The sequence below is a fragment of the Lissotriton helveticus genome, chromosome 1_2 (assembly GCF_964261635.1).
Source record: "Lissotriton helveticus chromosome 1_2, aLisHel1.1, whole genome shotgun sequence".
Taxonomy (NCBI): Eukaryota; Metazoa; Chordata; class Amphibia; order Caudata; family Salamandridae; genus Lissotriton; species Lissotriton helveticus.
The window spans coordinates 445,955,185-445,968,054 of record NC_136058.1 but is presented as its reverse complement, the minus strand read 5'-3'; the positions used below and the strand labels follow the sequence as shown (position 1 = coordinate 445,968,054).

At 43.9% G+C, this 12,870-nt stretch overlaps 1 protein-coding gene across 2 annotated transcripts in view; it reads right to left on the bottom strand.

Moving 5' to 3' along the window:
* LOC144807694 (uncharacterized) overlaps window positions 1-12,870 on the bottom strand; it is a 162,845-nt gene that overhangs the window by 72,902 nt on the left and 77,073 nt on the right. The gene's annotated exons all lie outside the window — the stretch shown is intronic.

Sequence of the window (12,870 nt, the reverse complement as noted above, 5' to 3'; positions counted from 1 at the left end):
GACTCATGATTACAACCTGAATGCTTTCTGGAAAGGAACCGCCTCATGGGGTTCAAAATCACATCTTTTCCAACAATAGGATTCAAATGATAAACTTGAATTTCAATTCAATTTATTGATTTAGGCCTTTTTGGAGATCAGCAATTTTAAATATATACAACACCCATACACTTTTGTAAAATTGTCACCTAAACTTGAATTCAATCCACCTTCTAATTAAACACTTCCCATTCCAGCAAGCATCACAGGACCACTTGTTGTTATCTTCCCAATTAGTGATCATTTTTTGGATGGCAACAACAATAATTATGTTTTGAATTTTACCTCCGAAAGCAAAAACATGACATTTATGAATCATGGTGCACAATAAAATGTAAGAAGAGAAGGGCATTTTTAGGTATAGCATTCATTAAGGTTTGACCAGGCTTGAAACCAGAATTCCTGAACTTTTGGACATTTAAATGTCATATTTTAAAAGTATAAACAGACCCTGGACGAGTTCCGCAAAAAATAGAAGATGACTGAATTGTACTTAGAGAAAATGTGCTGATAAGTAATCTATTGTTGTAAAATACATTGGTCAGGCAATGCCTGTGGATCTAAACTATTCAGATTTTAACTCCATAGTTTGTTCAATAAATTGACTGAGCATAATACTTGAAGGTCCATCTCTCAGATCAGTTCTATTACAGTTTTAGTTGAGATAACGCTAAAAGAGATCGATGATAAATAGATTTTAAAAGTCATGGCTGGAATTGATCCTTGGTCTAAATCTAGATTATTGTCTACAATGGAAACCAGTACAGACAGATCAAATCTAAAAGGTTTGAATATGTTTATTATAGTGGTTTAGAGTAAACCCAGAAGACACACATTGTTCCTGAAACTCAGAAAATGCATCTAAAGATCATGATTACAACCTATTGTATGTCCAGAGACTGCTTTAGCTGCTTTCCTGTTTAAGTGACAACATTTGCAAATATATTTAACAAAACATTAACGCTGGATGTCAGAAATTCTGTCTTTAAGTATTGTGTAAGAGTTATGTGTGATGGTTTTTATTTGATCTGAAGCAACACTAACACTAAATAGGTACATGCACCAGTTATCATTCAACTAACAATATTAGAAAACTCAATTTGGAGGGAATTGAGAAAAATTGCCTCATGTTTTATTGTTAAAAAAATCTACTGGTTCAGTAGTTCACAGAGTTTGCAAATGCTAAACCCCTTTTTGAAATGTACTAAGCTCATTTAACAATTCATAATTTGGAAGGGGAATGTTAATGGTTTCCCTTCTGAATATTTAATACATTGTTAAGGTATGTATTGAGCTTTGAAACCATATGTGGACTGAAAAACAGTAACAGGAGGTAGTAGCCCAAGGGGACATTTGTGAATCTGAAAGTAAAATAGGGTGCATTAAAAAATGCCTTTATTTAAAAGCTATCACAGACAAAGTAGTGTGCTGACTCTACAAGCAACCACTTTTTACCAAATGGATTATTAGTACATGAGCCTCAGTATTTCCTATATTGCTGAGATTTAGTCTCTAATATTTTTGTAATGTCATGTAAATATTTGTTCCTGTTAGTTCCCATTTCAATATTGTAATGAAATGTCCCTATTCTTTTTGTCAAACATATTGAAATATCTTTCTCACAATTTTTGGAGCATTCTAAAAAGTGTTTTCACTCTCTAACTTGAAGCTTCCTAAGAAAAATACTGGCGCCATTTCCTGGTTGCTCCTAGATCATTTAGCTTTCTCACTAAAACAAGCACAATATTGATTTGTGAGAGGTGGTTATTGTAGTCCTACGCACTGGGGTTAGTTTAGATAAGACTAAAATAGAACTTCCTTAATCTTTAGAAATAATACTTGGAAAAGTGTATGTTCAATAATTTCAGATACTTTACTGATAAAGATATCGGATAAAGATCCCCTAATTTCTTATACCTTGTGGTATCATAAATCTGCTAGAATTAACAGACTTCTCTTCTAGATAAATCCAGGTTTGAGAAGTTATTAAATGCGATTATCAACTTTATGTTATTGTAACACATTTTGTCAGTGCACAGAGTATTTTCCCTACATAGATCACAACATTTCATGCAATGGTCTGTGCTTAAACGTACAATGAAGGGGTAAAAATGCATTTCTACCACAATCAAGAAACCCTTGGGTCTCTGACGATTACTGTTTCAAATGAAGACCTAGCTAAAATGAAATATCCCTTTAAAAGGACGATTTCCCTCACCCACCATAGTTGGCATGCTTCTTTATTGGGAATCTCCTTGCACAGTGATACAACCCCCTCACTGAGAGGGAGGAGTTCAGGCATGTTTTGTTGTAAAGAAAGGTATACTAAATACCACAATAATGAGCTCAGGGTAGTGGAGGCAGCAGAGTGAAAGTTAAAACTTGCTATAGGGTATAGGGTTTCCATTATTTGTACGCCCCTGGGCCAGGATTAAAAACAGGACACTGTGGGAGAAATATATATGCACTGTTAGAGTCAATAAAAGGTCAACATGTTTCAGTCTATTAACCCTCCGAAGAGGTGTTTGCGGTATTCTTCAGGACTTAATCAAAAGTTGTGCCGTTCAATGTACTCAATCAATAACAAGCATTGTCCTAGCCAATAGGTCTCGCCTTTGGGACCTTAAGTGTTTAGCCATGCAGATTCAGTAACAATGTGAAATAATTACTATTATAAAAAAAAGACTATAAACTAACTAAGCTAGACGTGACTTTATAACTGGTTAATCGAACGTTTCAGGAGGTTTAGTATATTTAAAGAACTCCTTTTTTCTATGATGTGTCATATAAAATTGATGCTCTAAATTTTGGTAAGAGTACACAACGTCAAAAAATTCAATACTGCTTTATATCAATTTACCTTTGAAAGCTTGAAGTGAAAGACAATTCTAAGTGGCATTTGCTTATGAGTTGGTGCTAACGACTATTTCCGGATGACAATGTAATTAGCATTTTTTGTATAAGATGTTTTAAAAGCATGAGTAGGGAATGTGGCTATTTTGGCCAAATGCTGCCCTTTCTATATGCATGCTAGTTTTAATTTGTAAACAGAATCACAATTTGTTATATGGATACCATTTGCACATCACACGAAGCTGAACTTGCACTAGCGCTGATCGTTTTCATATAGAAACCTTTTATTTACCTTGTAGGCTGCTAGAAACGAATTTAGGAAGCTGCTGAATGAATTTTAGAAAATTTCATTTTTTTTAAAAAGTGTATTTTTAATTGCTGAATTACGAAGATACTAATATTGCACTGATCCTAGCATAATTTTGCACACTGTTTGGCACCTACCCGACGCGCTAGAGCGAAGGGAATAGGGCACTCGACCACGAGCACCAGCCGCCATCTTGGGGCTGGGTCGGGACGCGGTCTAGCTCTTCTCCACTTCCGGGAGAGAGCTATTTAGTCCTCGCTCGCCTAGGATGCGCAGCGGACGAGCGCAGCGGGCGCGTGCCGAAGACGCGCCTAACACAAGCCCGTCTGCGCCCGTCCGAGCCAGATCCGGGCCCAGGGCCACCCCCCCTGGTCCTGCTGACATCCTATATACCGCATCTACTCTACGCTACACCTCCACTCAGCTGAATGAATGGAACACGGGATTGGGTACGTCTTGTCAAGTATTGCCATCTCTAAAACATTCAATATCTACATCCATACCTTGTGTAGGCTGTTCTTTCACGCTACCACCTCCCCTGCCTGCGATAAATACCACATCCTACTCATCCATAACTGCCAGAGCCTCTTCACTAGCGGCACAGTATACTAGAGCCGCACTTATTAATTCACGTTCCCTCCCCAAACATAGTCTGGACATCAGAGAGAGCATTATTAACCACGAACTGGACATCTTGTTCATCACAGAATCATGGGGAGATGAAGCATCAGGCCCAGATTTTGTGCAAGCTACCCCTGAAGGTTATAGCGTAGCTAGACAAGATAGAGCCTCGGGGCGAGGCGGAGGCCTAGCCATTATTTATAGGGACATTTATCGTGCCAAATATGAGCCTATTCAAAGTACCAGTTGCGAAGCCTTCGCATTTACTATTAATCTTACTCATAAACAGGTTTTCAAAGGAACCCTGGTGTACAGGCCACCTGGGCCGCACACTAAATTCCTAGCTGCACTTACTGAAATTATGGAATCAGTAATAGAATCCCCGACTTATACAATTCTTGGGGATTTCAATTTTCCTTTGGAAAATATGGAAAATAAAGATACATCCCAGCTTATTACTGATATGCAGGCAATAGGACTGCAGCAGCTGGTGAAGGGCCCCACGCATGAAGCCGGACACACGCTGGATGGCCTGTTCACTAATGATCAAAGCATTGAGCTGGGAGCAATGCTACCTCTGATATGGTCTGACCACCAAGCCATTACTTTTAGGATTCGGATGCTACCACTCAAACCCCCTCAGACTAGTGTTAGAGCATCAGTGGGGGCGCGGATGTGGAAAAATGTAGATATACCACATCTTTCAAATCTTCTGTTGTCATCAGCCCCGGAAAACGGAGGCGATACTGAAACCATGTCCATTAAATTTCAGGAATGGATCTCAAAAGCAGCGAACGAAGTTGCACCTGAAAAAATCTATCGCCCCAACAGAGCGACTCCTTCTGCTCAATGGTACACAGAGGAGCTACGGCTCCAGCGCCAGTTCTGTAGAAATTTAGAAAGACGCTGGAGAAAGCACTATAGTCCTTCGGCTAAACAAGAATATAAAAGTGCTCTAGCAATATATAAAAAAGCCATCAGTATAGAAAAGAATCTGTTCTTCACTGGTCGAATTGAGCACGCACAGAACTCAGCTAGGATGCTATTTCAAGTGGTGAACTCTCTGTCCAATCCTCCAGCTGGATCTACAATAGAGAATTCGCAGGAATTTTGCACCGCACTAGCCACATTTTTTACCACTAAGGTAATGGATATTTATTCCACCTTCTCCAAAGAGCTGGCAGGAAGAACCGCTGATTTAACCATTCAACCAGCACTGAAGTATCCTTCCCTTACTCAGTTTCAGTCAGCTACCGAAGATCAGGTCAACGTACTTATTGGCAGGATTAAATCAGGCTCTCCATTGGACCCATGCCCTCCGACCATAATGAACCAACTACACAATGTGGTTACTCAGCCGCTGACCAACATATGCAATTCCATCTTTAAAACCGGTGTCTATCCACAGATCTGGAAGAAGGCTATTGTTAAACCTTTGATTAAGAAGCCTTCCTTAGACCCTACCATCACCACCAACTACAGACCTATTGCCTGCCTTCCCTTCCCTGCCAAAATAATAGAGGCAATAATGAATAAACAGCTCTCTGAGTTCATTGAACAACATAAGCTCTTAGATGATACTCAGTTCGGGTTCCGGAAGGAACACGGAACTGAGACAGCATTGGTAAAAGCCTCGGATGAAATTCGAGAGATCATGGATTCGGGAGGCGCGGCAGTGCTTATCTTGTTGGATCTGTCTGCTGCCTTTGACACGGTCGACCATGTCATCTTGGTCGACCGTGTCGCAGCCCTTGGAATCAGTCATCTGGCTAAAGATCTTATAGCCTCTTTCCTAGTCAATCGTAAACAGGCAGTCAAATTGGGCAACTACTACTCGCCCACTTCTGAATTGCTCTGTGGGGTCCCTCAAGGATCCTCGCTAAGTCCCACGCTTTTTAATATCTACGTTGCGGACTTGGCGAGGGTCATTAAATCTCATGGGATGCGATTGACTACCTACGCGGATGACACCCAACTTGTGTTGGCAGTACACAAGAATGGTCCAGTGGTGGCAGCTAAGTTTCAGGAGGGGCTACTGGATGTACAATCATGGATGCACAGTAACTGCCTGAAACTTAATGCAGAGAAGACCGAAGTGATGACCTTCGGTAAGATCTCCCCCGAATGGTCCTCAACATGGTGGCCCAGTCAGATGGGCTCCCCCCCGGTTCCTGCTGTTAAGGTTAGGAATTTGGGAGTTATCTTCGATAACAAGTTATCATTTGGTTACCATGTAAATAAGGTGGTCTCTGCTGCATTCTTCGTGTTGAAGAAAATAAAAAAACTCATGCCATACCTGCCTGCCTCGGCAGGGAAAACACTCATTACCACCTTAGTGTTTTCGAAGCTGGATTATGGAAACGCCCTCTTCCTTGGTACACACAAATACATTCAGAATAAACTACAGTCTGTGCAAAATATGGCAGCACGGATCCTACTTAATATCCCCTGGCGACACCCCACTTCAGTAGCCATACGCCATCTACACTGGCTAAGGGTGGAGAGCAGAATCAAATTTAAGGCGCTCTGTATCGCCTATAAGGCCATCCATCAGATTGGACCGAAATTCCTAAAGGAAGCTTTTCAGGTGTACATACCTGGAAAGGATCTAAGATCAGCGGCAAGCTATTTATTGCATGTCCCCCGCACAAGAACAGCCACATGGGGAGATAGACGTTTCCTGGTAGCAACTCCCAAACTGTGGAACACACTCCCCTTGCATATTAAAACAGCACCAACACTCATTGCCTTTCGCAAGGCCTTGAAGACATGGCTATTCAACCAATAAGTTCACGCTCTGAATTTTGTGCATCCCAGAGTATCTCACTGCGCCTAGACACCCAAGGGTATTAGTTGCGCATTAAAAATTCCAAAAATAAATAAATAAATAAATATGTGGTACACTGTAATGTTAGATGAATCTGTTTTACCCTTCTGATAAGCAACGGATGACGATGAACCGTTTTTTCGTCCCTGGTTTTAAATGGATTCAGGTTGGAACAGACGAGGTGTTGGTTGACTTTACCTCAGAAAATGGTTGTTTCCCGCATGCTGCTTTCATGCGACTTAAATCCCTTCAGTGGAAGAGGCGGCTGCATGCCTGCATATATGGCCAGATCAGTAGTTGGCTGTTTTGGTTCTCCAGTGGGACTAACATAGAAGCTGTTAAGGGCAGGGGCTTAGCTTCCCATTGGTGCAGCAGGTGCAGTGGCACCAGGTCCCAGATGCCTTAAAGGCCCACTGAACCCTGATAACTGCTGTTTGTCACAGTTCAAACAGAGGCTTGAGGGGCCCACAGAACAATGATTATTGCTGTTTTCTGCAGTCCAAATAAAGGGCAGAGGTCACATTTCCTTTCTTGCATTGGGGCCCAGGGCACACTGGCTAGGCCACTGGTTAAGGATGCAGTGGGGAAGAGGTGGCGAGACAGGTGGATTATCTAAACAGCTCGACGATGACTTCATGCATGGGTTTTAAAGTATTCATTACAATTAAAGACTGAAGCACGAATAGATATCATAGTATAGGAAGGCCTATGTACAAATGCAGCTCGATTAGCGGCTGCCTTTAACTTCTCACTTATCACCTCTCCTAATTTACAGTTTTATATTAGATGCAGACATAAGTCGTGACCTATGAATATGTTTATCTATCTTTAGGTTCAAATGACCCATCTTTTCCATATGCAAGTATCAGACAGGTCGGGAACGCCTAATGGCTTTGACCTTGATAAAGCCCCATTAATCACTGGTCTTGAAATGCAAATGGCAGCATTAGGCACGCAGAGGTGTATTCTACGTAATCTTATTATATTCAGGATACGGGAGAGTGTTTAGGGCATAAAGCACTTTGACAGAAACATTTCTGCCACCATAGAAATTCAATCCTCCTTGTCCTACCCTAGTATACAAGTAGTGCCACATTCTTTGTATACCTGAATTAAATAGGCACACAAAATAGTACCGTATTTAAAGGCCCAGTTCAGAATTACATGGAAGGTGCACTGTCCCAGACTACACAACGGTGCAGTTTTCAGTGGGTGCTATCATCCCACACAGGGGGAGTACACCAGATTATGCTGGAAAAAACATGTGGTGCCCCAATGTAGGCGCAGTTGTAAACCACCAGTCTGCTTACATAGTAAAGTGTCTGGCAGCTATTAAGTGAGGTGGCATGTTTCCCCTGCAGGTGGTTGGGGTTTGTCACCATCCTGTCAGGTGGGGGGTATACAATCAGTGCGCCTCCTGACTGCTTGTTTGCATTTTCGCCCGTGTCAATAATACAGTGCAGTCCTTGGAGGAGTAGTCAATTTGTATTCATGAAAGAGACTTGTGTTTCTCGGATGTGTAATCCCCAGATGATGCCTGAACTGTTCCCCAATCGGCTATTTGTACATCGTATTGAATTGTATGGTCTTATGAGGACTGTTAATAATAATAAAAAAGATTTAGTGAGTGTTTATTGCCCTCTATGTCACTCAACTTCTAAGCACCTAATACAGCGTGTACAGTGCTTACTGTCATCTGCTCACTTACTTGCTTATTATGCTTAATATAAATAGTGCACAATTTAGGCGTTTGTGTCTGCCTACAACGTGGACATGATACAAATAGCAGTACCTACAAGGTGGATGGTACAATTCAACAAGAGTCTAAGATACTCCAGCACAGATGACTTTGCATCAACATTACGGGGCATCAGTCTTTATGGCAAGCCAACTTAAAACTTATCAGTATTGTATACAATATTATCAGAGACTATACTTGCCTCTTGGATACAACTTTACAACAGAATTTTATTAATTTGTGTACAGTTGTGTGTATACAATAAAACAACCTCCCCACCATAATTGATCTGTCTATTCATCTTGTTGGGATCTGGAGTAGCATGATACTCGCCGAAAAGCACTTCAACACTTCATCAGGGGTAGCAAGCGCTATATAAATGCAAAACCTTCTTCCTTCTATCCCCCCACAATCTTTTTTAACCCAACTAACAGACCAACATGTCCAGCTCTCATATACATTTTATAGTTCCCTATATTAATTCACCACTAATCATTTTTGGATCCTAGAGTAGTGTGCTACTCGTCGAAAAAGCGCTTCAAAGTTCGTATGGGGTAGTAAGTGTTATGTAAATCTAAATACATTACAATTACTGTTTACATCGGGCTGCACTAACACGAGGATAGAAGTAGAGTGGGGATTAGAGTTTATCTGCCCAGAACAAAGCATACTACAGAAAGTGTGTGAACAGTCTATATGTTGTGCACCTGGCAGAGAAAAACACAGCAGAGGTGGGAAGAAGGTAGGTAATCTGATGGTCAGACCTATGTGGAAAGAGGCAATCACTTTGGGCAGAAAAGAGGGCTTACACGGAGGACTACTTTGTTTGGATGGAGAGCAAGAAAGGGAGGTCTGGAGGATAAGCCTGAAGCTCACTCATCCTGTAAGCAGAGGTGATGGCAAGCAAAAAACTAGTCTTCTAAGGAGGCGAAGAGGACAATTATGTAGGCGCTCAAAGGGAGCACACATAAGATAAGTGAGGTCAACTCCCACTAGGGTATTACGAAAGGAGAAGGAGGAAAGAGATGAGTAATGCACTTCAGAAATCTGTTAACAATAGGATTGATGGCCAAGCTCAAGAGCTCGGGGTACCAGACTTGGGACTGATCGCGTTTGATCTTCTTCAGCAATCTTGGCAGAAGTGGTACAGGAGGCCGCAACTCCACTCGCAACGAAAAGGGTAGCCGAGCGAGAGCCGCTTTGGAAACTCTAACAAGCAGAACTGCTGACATTGAGCGTTCTCTTTGGTGGCGAATAGATCTAACCAAGGCTCTCCCCACTACTGAAAGAGACCTAGCACGACCTTCGAGTGAAGATGCCATTTGTGATCCATCGTGCACTGGCGGCTGAGTTTGTCCGTCCTTGCGTTCAGTGAACCTGTTAAGTGTTGAACCACCAGAGATATTCCCTGATGTTCCAGCCATGTCCAAAGGCAAAGAGCCTCTTGACATACGGTCCACGACCCCACCCTGCCCTGTTTGTTGCAGTACCACTTGGCGGTGGTCCGTGAACACCTGCACCACTCTTCCTTTGACAGAAAGAAGGAATGCCTTCAGTGCAAGACGAATCGCCCGGAGCTCCAGAGGGTTGATGTGGTGCCTGGACTCCGCCAGAGACCAGAGGTCTTTGATCTCCACGATTCCCATATGGCTGCCCCAACCCAGGAGTGACGCATCCGTCACTACTGTGAACTCAGGTTGGGGGAGGGAGAAGGATCTGCTGTTGACCCAATCCTGGTTCGTAAACCACCATTGCAACTGACTTGCAGTCCCCTCCGAAATCTGAATGTCATCGGAAAGATTCCCCTGGTGCTGCGCCCACTGGAACTTCAGGTCCCACTGCAGTGCACGTATATGCCATCTGGCATGATGCACCAGCAGGATGCAGGAGGCCATGGGGCCCAGCAGCCTAAGGGTCATTCTCACCGAACACCGGGATGGAGGCTGAAACATCGGTATCATAGCCCCAATATACTGGACTTGCTGCTAGGGAGGATAGACCCAAAACTGTGTTGTGTCCAGAACCGCTCCGATGAAAAGGAGCTTATCGGATGGAATCAGGTGCGACTTCAGCACGTTAACTCAGAACCCCAGCAAATGCAGGAAGTCCGTCGTAGTCTGGAGGTGGGAGCCTTCAACAGCCAGTCGTCGAGATAGGGGAAGACTGGAACCCCTGATCTGCGCAGATGAGCTGCGACAACCGCCATCACTTTCGTGAACACCCGGGGGAGGGGGTGGCTGGTAAGGTCAAAGGGAAGCGTGGTAAACTGAAAATGCGGGTGGCCTACCGTGAACCGTAGGTAATGCCGGTGGGCAGGCAAGACGGGGATGTGAAAGTAAGTGTCCTGCAAGTCCAACGCTACCATCAAATCTCCAGGGTCGAAGGCAGATAAGACCTGAGCCAAGATTAACAACTTGAACTTCTCCTTTCGGAGAAAGCGGTTGATGTCCCTGAGAACTAAGCTAGGATGCAGGCCTTTGTCCTTCTTGGGTACCAAGAAGTAGTGGGAGTAGCAACCCCGACCTACTTCTGGCACAGGGACACGTTTGACAAAGAGATCCATAACTTCCTGGAAGAGAAGGGCCAAATGATCCTCTGACATGGGATGAAATCACCACAAACTGCATGACCCTTACGCACTCCGCTGCTTGCGGAACTCCGCATAGACCGCCAGAGTTTTTTTGTCACTTTGCTGAGTTCCTCACTGAGGAACTCCGCATAGGCTTAATCTTATCATGAAAAAATAGATATCAGTCATATGTTAAGAAACAAGGGTGAGTAGAAACCTTTTGGGTGGAGTAAAATTTAAGACATTATTATTGTAATTTTTTGGGCTATTAGTTGAGTTTTGCAAGTACTAACACTTCTCTGTGTAAAGTAAAGACCTTGAGAGTTTTGTATCTTTCAGATACTCAAATTGTGGATTCTGTTGCAATGAAAAATATTTCCAGGCCTGAAATTTCTTTGGAGGTTGCATGTGGGCAGCCTAAGTTATCCTTCAAGAGTTTCTTGATCAATTCTATTGCAACTACAATATGTGCTCTCTCATGTAAAGTCAGGTTGTTAGAAGCTTTTATGCAACTCAAGATATGCCTTACTTTTCACCTGGTGTGGATGCATTTCTCATGTTTAGTGATATCTCCTTTCTGAGTATAACGTTTCTGGCTTTCCCCTCCTGTATATGGCTTTAGTCCAGTGTGAATTCTCTCATGTGAAATGACATTGTATTGAAGACTAAACCTTATCTGACATTCAGAACACACATAAGGCTTTTTTCCCCGTGTGAGTTCGCTCATGTCAAGTGAGAAAACATTGCTTGCATTTCAAGCACTCATAAGGTTTTTCCCCAGAGTGAGATCGCTCATAAAGCATAACAATGTCTTTCAGAGTCAACCTTTTATGGCATAAGGATGTTCTCTAGTGTGGAGTTTCTCATGGTGAAATAGCGTTTTTCTCTGCAGCTTTTCTGGCATTCAGAGCACTCATAAGGTTTTTCCTCAGTATGGAGTCGCTTATGGTTAGTGAGGCTCCTCCCTTTTCCGGCTAAAGTCATCGAGAAGATCGCCAACAGACAGCTGACTGCCTTCCTCGAGACGAACGGATCCCTCGACCCTCGCAGTCCAGATTCAGAGCCAACCACAGCACCGAGACCGCCCTCATCGCAGCCACCGACGACATCCGGACCCTGCTCGACAAAGGGGAAACAGTGGCCCTCATCCTCCTGGAACTCTCCGCTGCGTTCGACACTGTCTGCCACCGCACCCTAGTCCAGCGCCTTAGCAACATCGGTATTCAAGAGAAGGCACTGGAGTGGATTATCTCGTTCCTCGCCGGAAGAACACAAAGAGTCCGCCTCCCCCCGTTTCGCTCCGAGGCCACCGAAGTCATCTGTGGCGTCCCGCAAGGATCTTCACTCAGCCCCACCCTCTTCAACGTCTACATGAGACCTCTTGCAGCCATCGCACGCCAGCACAACCTCCACATCATCTCTTACGCCGACGACACCCAGCTGATCCTCTCCCTCACCAGAGACCCCGACACCGCCAGAACCTGCCTACACGAAGGGATGAAAGACGTCGCCGAGTGGATGAAGGACAGCCGCCTGAAACTGAACACGGACAAGACGGAAGTCCTCATCCTGGGATCCTCGCCCTCCGCCTGGGACGACTCCTGGTGGCCCCCAGCCCTGGGCACCGCACCCAAGCCAACCGACCACGCACGCAACCTGGGCTTCATCCTGGACTCCTCCCTCTCGGTGACCAGACAAGTCAACGCTGTCTCCTCATCGTGCTTCAACACCCTGCTATGCTTCGCAAGATCTTCCGCTGAATCCCGACCGAGACCAGGAAGACTGTCACCCAGGCACTCGTCACCAGCTGACTGGACTACGGAAACGCCCTCTACGCCGGAACCACAGCCAAGCTATAGAAAAGACTCCAGCGCATCCAGAACGCCTCCGCCCGACTCATCCTGGATGTCCCCCGA